The following is a 13,225-nucleotide window of genomic DNA, read 5'->3' on the forward strand; positions in this document are numbered from 1 at the left end:
GTAGGGGGATACAGTATGGGTAAATGAAGGTGGTATAGAATGTAATCTTATCCCCTAAAGAGTTGCAGCTGAACCAATTACTAAAGGTTAGGAGCAGGCCTGATGTTGACAGGCCTGTAGCCAATAAGAACAGTGTTATAAAAGAGTGGATTGGTAGGATCTGGAATCAGTGGGCTATTGTGAGGACAAGGAAGAGTCAGTGCTTAGAGGAGCTGCCTACAAGAAACATCAAGGAGGTATGAAACTCTGGCAATGTGGAACCCTTGGAATGTAATGACAATAGAACCTTTGTAATATAATGACAACGTTACCCTTCCTTCCCTTGGAAGAATTTTTTCTCTCATTTGCCCCTTACTGGCATTTGCTGCAGCAGTTTTGTCAGAGCATTGCACAGCTCCGTGTGAAGTGGGAACAGAATCCTGTTGTAGCCACGTTAGGAAGCTCTGCACTGGGAGCAGGGTGGGGAACAAACAGCGCTGGGGATGCAGCAGTGGAGCCCTCTGGATTCCAGGGGCTTTCCTTTGGGCTGGCTCCACTCTGGTCACCTGAACCAAAACTGCTGGCAGCTGGAGAGCAACAGGTGCATTTCTGGGGATAATATCTCAGTCTAGCTGCACCCAGAAGAATCTGGTTGGCACAATCCAAAACCACTCTGCAATGCAAACAGTCTGCAAGGATGTTAAGCTGAACTAAAACACTGACTAGACTGCTGTATTAAGATTCCCTCTTCCCCATGTTTCTTCATTCACCTGAATTGGATGTGAAGCAAGCCCTCTGAGATAAATAAATGGAGTATTCCCACCAGCAATAGCACCTGTGATGGTGGAAGCCACAGTTGAGGTAATATTTTCAGCTCTGCTGCACTTTGATTCTCTTGATTTTCTGCTTAATATTTGCAGAAGCAGATAGTCAAATATTGTCTTGAATATTCTTCAAAAAGTGTCTGCAAAGACACACATCACAAGCCTAGAAGAAAACAGCTAAATCATTGTGAAAGAATGCACACAGGAAAGCAAAATATATTTCAAATACCATCTTTGAATTTGACATTTATTATGCCTATATACTATTTTGGGTGTTTCTGAACTTTTAGAGGTGGCTTGTTCATTGATATCAGAGAACAAGCTATTTCTTAAGAAATGTGATCAATAAATTGAACTGGCAGAGCTGTCTTAGTTAAAAAAAAGAGAAGACTAGTAAATGCATAACTGTCACCAAAACAAGTTGGGAAGGGAAGAAATAGTATTGACTATTAAATGAAGCAAGATTTTTAAAGAAGATAAGCAAGCCAAATATATTAAATATTTATTCATAGCATCCCGGACAAGGCAAATGAATCAAAATTTGAATTTCAGCTGATGACCATGGTATGACAAAAGTAGAAAAGTCAGAGTGCAAGTTGAAAATTGTCACTTAGAAGTTCCAGAAAGTAAGTATATCAATTAATATATATACAAAGGTGACTTTTAAAGTAACAGTCTGTAAACAGTCTTTAAAAAAAGACTGATCTGTAGTTTCAGAGAGGGGCCTTGAAGCTGTCCCCTGAATGGGTTTCCTCTTCTCACTGAAACTACTGCTTTTACTTTTAACTTTACCTGAAATCAAACACTGAGGAACCCAGCAGGGAGAATGACAAAAGAAAATCCCAGAAAACACAAGAAATAGAGTGGCCATTTTCATCTCAAATCACTGCAAGAGATTGTGAACACACCAATCAATTAAAAATGAATGTGATTATGTTATTCCCTCAAAAATACCACTGTTTTTATTACGATGCCACTGTTTTCATTACAATCTCTTGCTGATAATGCAATTTATTTGTAAACAGCTTTGTAGGAAAAATATCTGAGTTGAAGCAGTAAGGAAAAATCACACGTCATGAAGCTGCACTGCAGTAAAATGCTTTGTTCTGGATATAAAAAAAAAGGAATGTTCAGTGCAAGGCCTCCTTTTGATGATATAGTAGTTGTCAGCAGACACCCATTATTGAATGAATGCAGGATAAACCTGTATGAAGCCAGTATCTCTTAAGAGTTCAGGAGATTTGGTACTTCCCTTATGATTTCTCTGCTCTCCCTTTCCTTTTTAAATTTCATGGTTTCCAAGCAAAATTTTAAAATGTAAAAATTGCACAGTATCATGGTTTGAACATGTAAAATACCATTCATATTTCAAACTTTCAAAAGCCTCATTAAAACCCCCCACATGAGTTTGCTGCTGCACCTTTCTTGTGTGCATAAAAGGCTGAGTTCAGCACACCCACAACAGGCTGTGCTGAAGGAGGAAAGGGATTCAAAACTCAGCCTTTGGAAAAAGACAAGACCAGATTCCCAACACAGCAGTGCACATACACTTCTCAAATGATAAAAAGTATAAATTGGCAATAAGTTTTCACAAGAAAGATGAGGTCAGCTTGCCCTTGTGTGCTGTTGGAAGCTCTCAGTCATACAAAGCTGAGGACACTCTAATAGGTTGAACTTGTTGGTTGAAAAACTTTCTCCCTCAGTGGATCCAAATTAAGATTTTCCTGACCTTGACAGAAAGAAGCAATTAACTTGGAGTTTTCACTCATCTGCAGCCAACTTAAGGTTGGTCAGGCATGCTGTTATAGTATCTTTGTGAGGAAAACACAGCAAAAATAGACTAACCCCTGAAGAAAAAACTACTGAATGCTAGGAAATTGCCTGTGTAATTTCAAGACCTACACCTTCCCAGAATTAATTTTTTGTCTCCATACAATTTCAGTTAAAGCAAAAAAATTTTAAAACTCTATTTAGCCCCAATAATATGAAGTTCTTTTTATGTATAAGAATTTGCACTGTAAACCCTGAAAGAAATTAAGATTTCTTATTCCTAATTTCTAATTGCTTTGAAATGGAGCAAATTAAGCTAAGCACATCCAAGAAAATAATTAGAAAACATACTCCTAATCTACAAAAGATGGTGTATTTACTAATTTAATCAACTAGAAATTTATAAAATAGTAATAAAAAAATAATTTCCTTCAGCATTTTATACACATTTTCATTAGTATAGACCTTAAACCATATGTCACTATCTGAAGAAAAATACTCCTCAGAAATTCTAGAGCACAGGAGAATGAAGGGGTATGCACAGATATGAAAATCTGAAATGACTATTATGAGCTAAAGGCAGTGTGAGGTTAAGTTTAGTGCTCAGCCCAAATGCACCCAGCACTGAGCTGGTGAGAGCATTTATTTTTAATGTAGTCTTTCCTTAGAGCAGACTTGGAATTTGAACAAAGCTCCCTCCAGAAACTCTTCTGAACAATGTTGACAATATAAGCCTACAGTCTAAGGGGAAAATACCCCTAAGTTCCACCCAGTCATGGTATGCCAATCTTAAACTGTAGAAATTCTCAACATAACCACTTAAAATATTTCAGTCCTCCTCCTATGTCCCACTGACAGCTCATGGCCAATGCAAGCCATGGATATGACCTTGACCCATGGTACCTTTTGCCTCTCTACTGGTGTAAGAGCATTGGCCTACAGGTGGGAGAAAGATTTACAATACTAAAAATGCAATGAGGAAAGGGATCTGGTGGGGCTCTCCATTGCCAGCTACCTTTAGGGCTATCTGAAACATCTGGGCACATTATCTTTTATGTGTATCTATTTCAAAATATAAACTCCACCTAGATTTGTTTGCAATGCTTAAAAAGAAAGGTTAATGAAAACTAAAAGTTTGTAAAGGTCAGTAACTGAATTTTCTGTAATTAATAGGTCTTCTTTAGCCATTAGTGAATAGTTTGAGATCAGAGCTCCATTTAGAAGCCCACTATGAAGCTCATGAATTTCAGCCTTCAGATGAAGTCCCAGCTGCAAACAAACTACATTAGTCTGAAACATTTGACAAAAAAGGCATTCTTCTCTAATGTCAGTGAAGTGGAAACATCTTGCAGAAGTTGCATTTCCTCCTTTCCCTCCTGCCTTCCTTCTGCTGGGGGTAATTTCTGACCCATCCTGACAGACCAGCATGTACATTGTGTTAGGATTAAGAGATGATTCTTCAACACTGTTTGAGAATTCTCAATCAAGAACAAAAGTATAAACCCTGTAGCTCCTGTTTGGAGTGTACTCTACAAAGACATACTTCTATATTTTGAAGTCCATACATGAGCTGTTATCACAAGAAGCTGTAAATAGTTGCCCTTCTATGCTCTTTTTAATTACAATGCAAATCCTTATCCTATTTGGGATTATTTTGATGACCAGGAGATAGTAACACAGCCTGAAATAAATTTTGAAATACTATCTATCTCTGCAGTGTGGCATTATTTAGGTTTAAATACATTTTTATAATTGGAACACCTGTTAAACTGATGTGGTAGCAGCAGAGCCCTTTCTATTATTATTATTATTATGATTTTTATATTATTACTATCCCTTATATTTTATACACCACCCCAACTTTTTTATTGCCAACAACAGCATCTCTGATCTCCCTGCAGCTGTTTTTTAAAAAGATGCTCCCCTTGCAAAACATGAGGAAAGCCAAACAGGACTCTCTGCACAGCAGCTAAAAACTTTGGCACACTTAGGGAACTGCTCTGAAAACAAAAGGGAAAGCATATGTGTTAAAAAAAGCCATTGTGTTCAGACATCAAAAGTGTTGACTAACACCTATTAAAAGGCAAAGGAATTCTTACTTTTAAGTTTATTTTAGACACTTTCATTGGCCACCACTCTCTTTTACATATTTCAGAAGCTGGGTGTGAAGCAGCACTAAGGCCCAATACTGTCTGATCAGGTTCTTTTAGATATTCCATGGGAGGTGTAATGTTTAATATCTAATGTACTTATTTAAAGGTTATGCTACATGGGATTTCTGATTTGTCAGAGTGATACAAAATATATTGCACAGCACAATACAAATGTCAGTTCACTTGGCCAAGTGCATGAATAGGAACTGCAATATGGAGTTCAATCACAACATCAGCATGGTTCCCATTGCTGGTCCCCAGTCACCAGGAAATTGCAGAGCCACCACAAGCCTTTTGTTCTCTTTGAAATTCTGTTATTTTTTCAGTTTTTGTACTCTTTGCTGGGGTAAGTCAGGTATTCTCCTGGTCTGGCTAACTCAGGGAGATATTCCCACTCTTCCAATGAGCTCAGGGAGAAACTTTTACCATGCCTGTTGATCCACCCAACTGCTGATAGCTGCTTACCTGAAACAAAGGCCACCCTCTGGTCCCCTTGGGGCTGAGTCAGCTTCTGTAGAACAGCTTTAGTCAGTCAAACCCTGTATTTTTCCCAAGCTTAATGGGAATATTTCCTTGCCCATTTTCTCTGCACCTTCTTCCCTTTGGGGCTTTATTGGTGAGTCTCATTTAATTTACAGACTTAGAGAATCATGAAGGAGAGTACACTCAAATACAGCTGAAAAGTATGAAACAGAAAGGAAAGAAAATAAGAGAATAGTATGACCATAAAGATGATGGATTCCTGAGATGCTGTACAGGATTAACCAATTCTGGCAGGTAGAACCCCCTTCCCAGGCACTCTGTGCACAACCTGCCCCATCTCCTTGCCTTGGGGCTGGTGTAGCTATCAAGGATCTATATACACCCCCCTGAGTAACTGTTTCTCTGTCATGAATAAACACTCCTTTCAAAACAGACCTCTGCAGCAGGAAGATATTTAGTCCCCTTTCACAGGAGGGAAATTGGAGTCTGAGACAGACTGTTTTATCCAAGGTCAGGCTCAGTATCTGCTGTCTGAGCTGGGAATGAGCAGAGACCTGCACCGCCCTGCACCCTCTCTCTGCCAGCATTCCATCCAATTCTATCATTGTGTTTGTATTGAATATGACCTTAATTTACACTTGCTATCACCTTAAAATAAGCTGCTGCCTGCAAGCCTCCTTGCAAGCTTGTAAGGAGTTAACACATCCAGGCTAAAGCTTTCAGTAAATACGATTTATTTTAATTACAGCCCACTACAGCATGACATTTTTTTCCTCCAAACAACAAGGACATAAGTCTCAATGCAATAACTTTTCAAATGATTAATGAGAAAGTAGGTCAATACCTAGGATTGAATGGTACAGCAACACAAAGTTAATCAAAGTTAATATTTAATTCACCGGGAGAATAATCCTATTTTGTTATGTTCCAGACTATATTTTTAAATATAGTGCTAATACGGAAATAGAATTTCTTTTCAACTCTTCACAATTCTAACATGAGCTCTCTAACTGCTTCCATTGCAATTAAAGCCCATAATATCACAGGTCTTTTTTTCTTATAACATGGTAAAATATGTTAGATTTAACACCTGAAATTAATAGTGTCATATTATTAAGCCATTATTAGACCTTTAAAATCAAGGTAACAGTTACAACACTTTCAGTTTGTATATCCATAATTTTCATTTTCTTTGTCTGAAAAAAACATCAGAAACAAAAATAGCCAAAACCTCTTATGCCATGCTGTAGCATAGTGATTGCATAGTGATTAGCTGGAGAACCATTAACATGTGGAAGAAATAATTTAGCATCTAATGGTAAGCAGAAGGATGAAACAGGTGGCAAACAGAAACACATAAAGGGTTCTGTTAAGAGAGCACAAGAGACAAATTAAATTAACATATTATTGTGAGTTTCTTGAATTGCTTGACTGCACTGCCAGCACTTTTGTTAAACAATGCCTTTTTTTTCATCTCTGAGGAACATTGTATTTCTATTGCCCTTGGTATCTCATCAAACTTCGTAATTATGAAATAATTTCAGAAGAGTGTTTCTGGTGAAAAGAACACTTGGCTTGTCACTGTTCTTTACTTTCTGAATAATGTAATCATGCTTTTAAAGGTCATAGATGGAACTTTTAGTAAACAAGCTTTTCTTTTTCCCCTTACTTTGGTATACCAAGTCATAAACATTTTTGGTTTCCATTTCTGTTTACCTGACAATCAAAGCACAAACACTGAGATAGAAACTGGGCTGTTCTGCTTACAATTTTGCACTGCCCATAACTCTTTTAAAGCTCAGAAGCATAAAGAATTTTCTATACAATCCCTAAGTCAAGGAAAGCAAGGAAATTCAACAATAAGCAAATACAGGACACTTTTTTTCATTACTGAGTTATGGGGAAAAAGGCAAATCCCAATATTGCAAACCAAGTTCTAGTCTCTGCTGTCACCATGTTATGGTGATATAACTAAAGACAGTCACAGGAACTGCTGTGCACAATGTCCAAGCAAAGCTCCATTCCTGCTAATGGAGCTCAGGGTAACCCAGGACACCTTTAACAAATGCAATAAACTCTGGACAGCAGCCTGCAATTCTACAGTTCTGTGAATTACCATATAAATTTATAACTTATGATACCTATCAGTATCATATGTCAAATACAAAATGTCTCTGCTCTGAATGATTGCTTTTCATTAAAGAAAATGTATCAGGCTATTGTGTCTGGCCCTTTGCTCTTTTCTAAATCCTAAATCCCTGATCTGGGCCTTTGCTCTTTTCTCTCCTGAATCCCTGGTCCTTTGCTCCTTTCTCTTCACAGCACAACACAGTGTGAGTGCATGTGACAGAGTGTGCCTGTGTGGTGTGCTTGAAACCATTACACTGACAGCTACATGTCATAAACAGCAGCCTGAAAACAGCATTGAGAATGTGCTGAAATGCTGTCTTTTGAGGTAATTTAGAGCTATATCACATTTCCCTTCACCTTACCTCTGTCTGTGCTCTGTGATGCAGTTCTCAAGCACTTCCATTGCCCAATGGCCATTACAAAAGAGGGCATAGAGAAAGGTGAATTTCAAGAAAGCAGAATTGAAAAATTCTCTCAAAAAACTGTGTCATAAAAACAATGCATGTGGTGTAGTGGACATGAGTCAACAAGGATGCTGTGAAATGCAATCAGAAAAAAATGGTGATTTTATGCACAGTTCTTGCAGTATCAACAGACAAAAAAATAGAAGAAATGGCTCTAACATGTAAAAAGAATTTACTTGCCTACTCTGTTGCTTAAATTCTGATACTAATCTGATGTATAAATTTGGCTTTAATGTCATTATAAAGCAGATATACTTTTAAATATCAGATATTATTTTCCAAAGTCAAAAGAGTCCACAGTCCTAGCAATGCAGAATTTGCCATGCTTAGGACTTTAATTATCTAGTCTGAAATAGCATTTGTGACTATGTGGAGGGCCATGCTGAATATTTTTTCTAAATAGTGCTAGCCTCATCACTAGGACCACAAGCTGCTCATTGCATTTCACAAAACATTTCATCCTCCTGTGAATCTACTGCAGCTTTTTTTGGGTATGGGCAAGTCCTTTACATATGGAATTTCAACAGATAACTTACTATAGCTGTGGAATACTGGGTACTCAGAAAAGGTGCAAAGTCACCTAAAGTTGGGTGTATGCTAGCACCATGCAGGTTGGTGGTGTTGTTTTTGCACTTATGAGCATAGAATTTGCCCTTCCTTTGCTGATGTTTTGAGAAAAGTCTCATAGGCTTGTAGGAAAAGCAAGGGAAAGCCAGCACAGTTTCATCATGTGCTGCTGATAAGAATGTCTGAACTATTACAGTCTATTTGGGAATGTCCTTGGAGTTTTAACTTAAGCTTCTCTAGGGGAAAGAGAAGTCCTAATAGATCATTCTTCTAATAGCAAGGATAACAAATAGAGCTGATATCAGACAGCTGTTGTATATCAGGAAAAATTGCCTCCTGTTTATTTTAAAATGACACAGTTGAACCACATCTGCACTGCCTTATCGCACATCTTCTGGACAAAAGTCTTCTCCTGCTTGTTATCTAGTATGGGGATAATAATAAAAATAAAAATAGTCAGTGGAAAATGGGCAGTAGAAGCTTTGCTGAAATAACCTCTGGTTAGTCACAGTTTCTCTACCCATGACAACACTTGAAGTGTTTGAGACAGCAGATGAAACAAACACTGTAGTCCTGCTTCACCAGTGATGCATGATACAGTCTGTATTTCTGTTTATCCAGTACTGACAGGAACATATTACTGCCTCTTGCCTGAAAAATGGCCCAGACGCTTTTGTTTGCTGATGAAATTTTATTTAAGGAATATAAAAACCCCCAAACTTCCCCACATTGTGGTAAGACAAATTGCTTTGAGATAGTTGGTGTTAGGCCTGGCTGGACACAGTCTAGTGTCACACAAGTACAGGGAGGGGGAAAGAAACCAAAATCGAATAGGTCTCTAGTTTATCAGTGCTCTTGGATTTTTTCATACAGAACATACTGTGGTGTTTCTATGGTCTGAATTATAAGTCACAGAGTGGTCCAGTATTGCAATGATTATGTAAATTATTGCAGAATGCTTCTGCTGCATTCTTCTGCTAGAGCTCCTTTTGCTCTGAGCCTCTTTATGCCATTCCCATCCATTTCTAACTTCATGAAGCTAGGACAGAAAGACACAAATATGGCAGATTTTTTTTTATTTCACTTTATTTCAGTGAAAAGCACTGACAGCAGAAGTGCAGTCAAGAAGGCAGGAATAAACCAAGCCAAGTATCCAAATCTCTTTGAGTAATTTGGTTTGAATTTAGGTATTACAGGACTAAATTGTAAGGTTATGATAAAGAGGTGAACAGACAGGGAGAGGCTTAATTTAATTTATTAGGAGTCAGAAAGGCACATTCTCCAACATTCCAAGGTTTCAAATATTATGCTCAGGGTAGATTTCTTGAATTCATGTAAATAATCAGATTTTTTAAAGTTAAAGCACTGAGTTGAAAGTTAAGCACTGAGAGAACTGTCCATAGGTTTAGGTCTTTTAGTGACACTGTTAACAACCATGGCAAAACACAGGATGTGAAATGGAAAACCAGGGACTGACTCGACCCTGGAAAGGTAGGATGCAATTTCTATGAGCACTGGTCAAGCTTCTGCCCCCCCTCATTACTGGTGAGCACTACAAAGACTTGGCTCACCTGTGACCTCTTCATATGGTACAGAATCTGAATGAAAGAATAAAAAAATCACCTTAACTAGAGGATTTAGTAGAAACTAACTCAAAACCATAAAATATACTAGTCATAGAAGAAACCAGTAGCTATAGAGGGAAAAGGATGGATGGATGGATGGATGGATGGATGGATGGATGGATGGATGGATGGATGGATGGATGGATGGATGGATGGTGAATGGCTTTCAGAGTCAAAAAAAAATGAGCTAGAGGGCAAATCAAGGGGGTCACAACCTCTGGAACAACTTTCTGATAAATTATTTGTCGGAATCACACTGTGGGTCATGAATTGTTTTTCAGCCACTCATGGTATGTTGATGCTTTTTCCCATCTCTTAAAAGAATGCATTTTCTTGGACATTTGATTTTTGTTTTTTGATTGTTGTATTTTTTTCCCTTATCTAATTAATTTTCAAATCAGTGAGTTTACTTAAGTGATGAAAAATTTTTAACCAAAAGATTTCGAGCATCCTCAGACTGGTAAATTGAACATTGAACTAAAAGGTTCAAGCATTTTACTTGCTCATTTTCAAAAGTACTGGAAAATTGATTTTATTCCTATTACACACTTGCATGATATAAATGAAAGTAAAAACTAAAGCTGGCAGAGAAGGCTACATTAAAATATGTGTATCTCATTGTGACTCAAATGAATCTGTGTTGCTCTGTGATGGCCTCTCTAGCTGATTAGAATGTTTTAAGGAAGCAATTGACTTTTCAGCAGTCATAAAAATCTTGGAACTTTCAGTTCATTAATCTAGCCATGGTCTTCAGAAGCAGCTGCATTGTTTCAGAATGAGTAAAGCACATTCATATAGGAATATATTTGAATAAATATTTCTGAAGTAAATTTAATACCACCCCTGGTATAAAAATTGCTATAATTTTTTTGGTGTATAAATTTATTGAAATAGCTTATTTTCTCTTGACACAAACAAAGAAAAGTAGAAAAGCTGGTTTGTTCCTTGAACTGGATATTTTCTTCATTACCCTGAGTTAAACACGGAATTCTCAGCACCAGAATAAAGGGCTAGGAGTGTAAAATCATATGACCATAAAATGATTTAAATTAGAGCACAACTGAAGCATTTTACTGAAAAAAGTCAACAAAAGTATTCAGTCCAAATCACTCATTCAAGGGTGAATTTAATGGAAATAAAAATCACAGACTTCTTTCTTATTATTTACATTTTAATTTAAAAAATCACATTACTCTTGCATTCAATTAAGAATCAAATAAAGCTTTTGATATTTGCAAACAGCCTTAGCTAGTGGGAAACTGCAGACATGTTTGGCTCTACAAATTTACTCTGCCTGTTTCTACCACCTTGTTTCCATTCCTCTCTGCATGACTCTTGGTCTGCAATGGAGCAGCTGAGCAGCTGCAAAGCTGCTAAAACAAAGAGCAATGTTTTCTCTATACATAGCTCCAAGATTTATTATTTTTATACCTTTTTTTCATCAGTTTACCATAGGACCATTAAGATGCAGTGTTTCACTCATCAAAATCAGTGGGCTGACCAGTTACATGCCCTGATAGTGCATATGGGATATACAGCAGGGCTTTCATGAAGGTACAACTTTAAATGGGGAAAATAAAGCCTCTCCCTTTTCATTAATCCACTATTTATCACTGGATTAAAATACTGAAGCTTTCACTCCTTTTTAGCAGTCAAATCTAAGATAACAGCATGCAAATTGTGTGTATTAAGTTGGAGTCTCAAAATGTTGGCTTTTTTTTTTTCCAGATTGTGTCCTTGAGGATATTAATAGTATTCTTAATTTCATCATAATGATAGGTTCCAACATAGGAAAATTATCTTCTCTTTCACTTGATCTTCTTCCTGCTTGTTCTCATTTGTCACAAAGAACTAAAACACCACTCTGATGGCTTTAGATGATTATGAAGGAACAAGCCCTCCTATCCAGCTTTTCTAAGCATCTTTTCTTCTCCCCAGGCCCCATTCCCCAGGAGCAGTGAAAGCTTTCAAGAAACATGGCACAGATGTGTATTGGTATCTTCTATATTTGGGAAAAACTACTGCAGATATGACTGGATCCTGAAGTTAGGGGCCCTGTAATGCCTACAGAAGCATTTTCAGATAAAAACTCGGGATTAATGCAAGTGAAATGGGAAATTTTGCAGAACTGATCCTGCTCTGGAGTACTTACTGGATAGAAAGGGCTCTGGCACATCACCAGTGATGGATATAAAGGTAAATGTTCCCAGTGTTGGTATAGTAGCCAGAAATGCTGACTTTTTTAAAGGGCTTTTACAAAAAAACCCTCTTATGTTAGTTTCCACTATTTCTCTGAAAGTGGCAGTTTGACCCAGAACATTTAATAGCCAGCATGATTCAGACCTTTGTGAACACTGCTCACATTTCTCAGTGCTTCATGGTGAGGAAATTGGCTGACCTCTGTTTCAGCTGATTGGAGAACCACGTTTCCAGTTTGGTTTTGTATCTTCAGGGAAATGAACACGCTGTGTTGAACATGGCCTGCAGTATTTTAAAATTAAGGTGTATGCTAGGCCTGGTGTGGAAGGGAGGATAAACTGGGAAATCCATAATATGTGGGAGGAACCTTGGCCTCACTGAACCCAAGGAAAAATTTATTGCTGGCTTAAACAAACCAGCTGATTTGCTTCAGAATTCTGTTTTTGATTATAAATAATCTCAGGAAAAAAATTTCATATCTTTGTTGCTTGTCCTTGAAGTTTTGATCCTCTTCAGCCAATTGTGATAATCCCTGTGCCAAACTGTTCACAGTCTCTTATTACTAGTCAAAGATCCTAAGCACAATGACACACATCTCAGTCTTTAGTTATCATCATTCCACATAAATGGCAATAAAAAAGCAAGCTGGATCAGGAAATCCATGAGCACTCCTTATTTTCTCTGGGGCCAGTTGCACAATTGCTGGGGATAATCATGAGTACTTACACATGAACTCTCACTGAAGAATCTTTTGATGGTTACAGACAATGGTGAACACCTAATACAGAAAACTGAAGTGCTCAGAGACACAGGGCATTGCAAACAGTGTATTGATACAAAATGCCCATAAACCAGGCAAGGTGAGAGAATTTAGAACAGGCTCTCTCACTACATTCCCTTCCTTGCACTTGTAGGACGGATTACAGGTGATGTGTCTGTTTCTGTGTCACAAAGCCTACTGAATGACAACACTTACCCAGAGCAGGTCAATTTACTGTTTGAAATATGTCCTTTAACTTTCCTTAATTGTC

The sequence above is a fragment of the Molothrus ater genome, chromosome 2, assembly GCF_012460135.2.
Source record: "Molothrus ater isolate BHLD 08-10-18 breed brown headed cowbird chromosome 2, BPBGC_Mater_1.1, whole genome shotgun sequence".
Lineage (NCBI taxonomy): Eukaryota > Metazoa > Chordata > Aves > Passeriformes > Icteridae > Molothrus > Molothrus ater.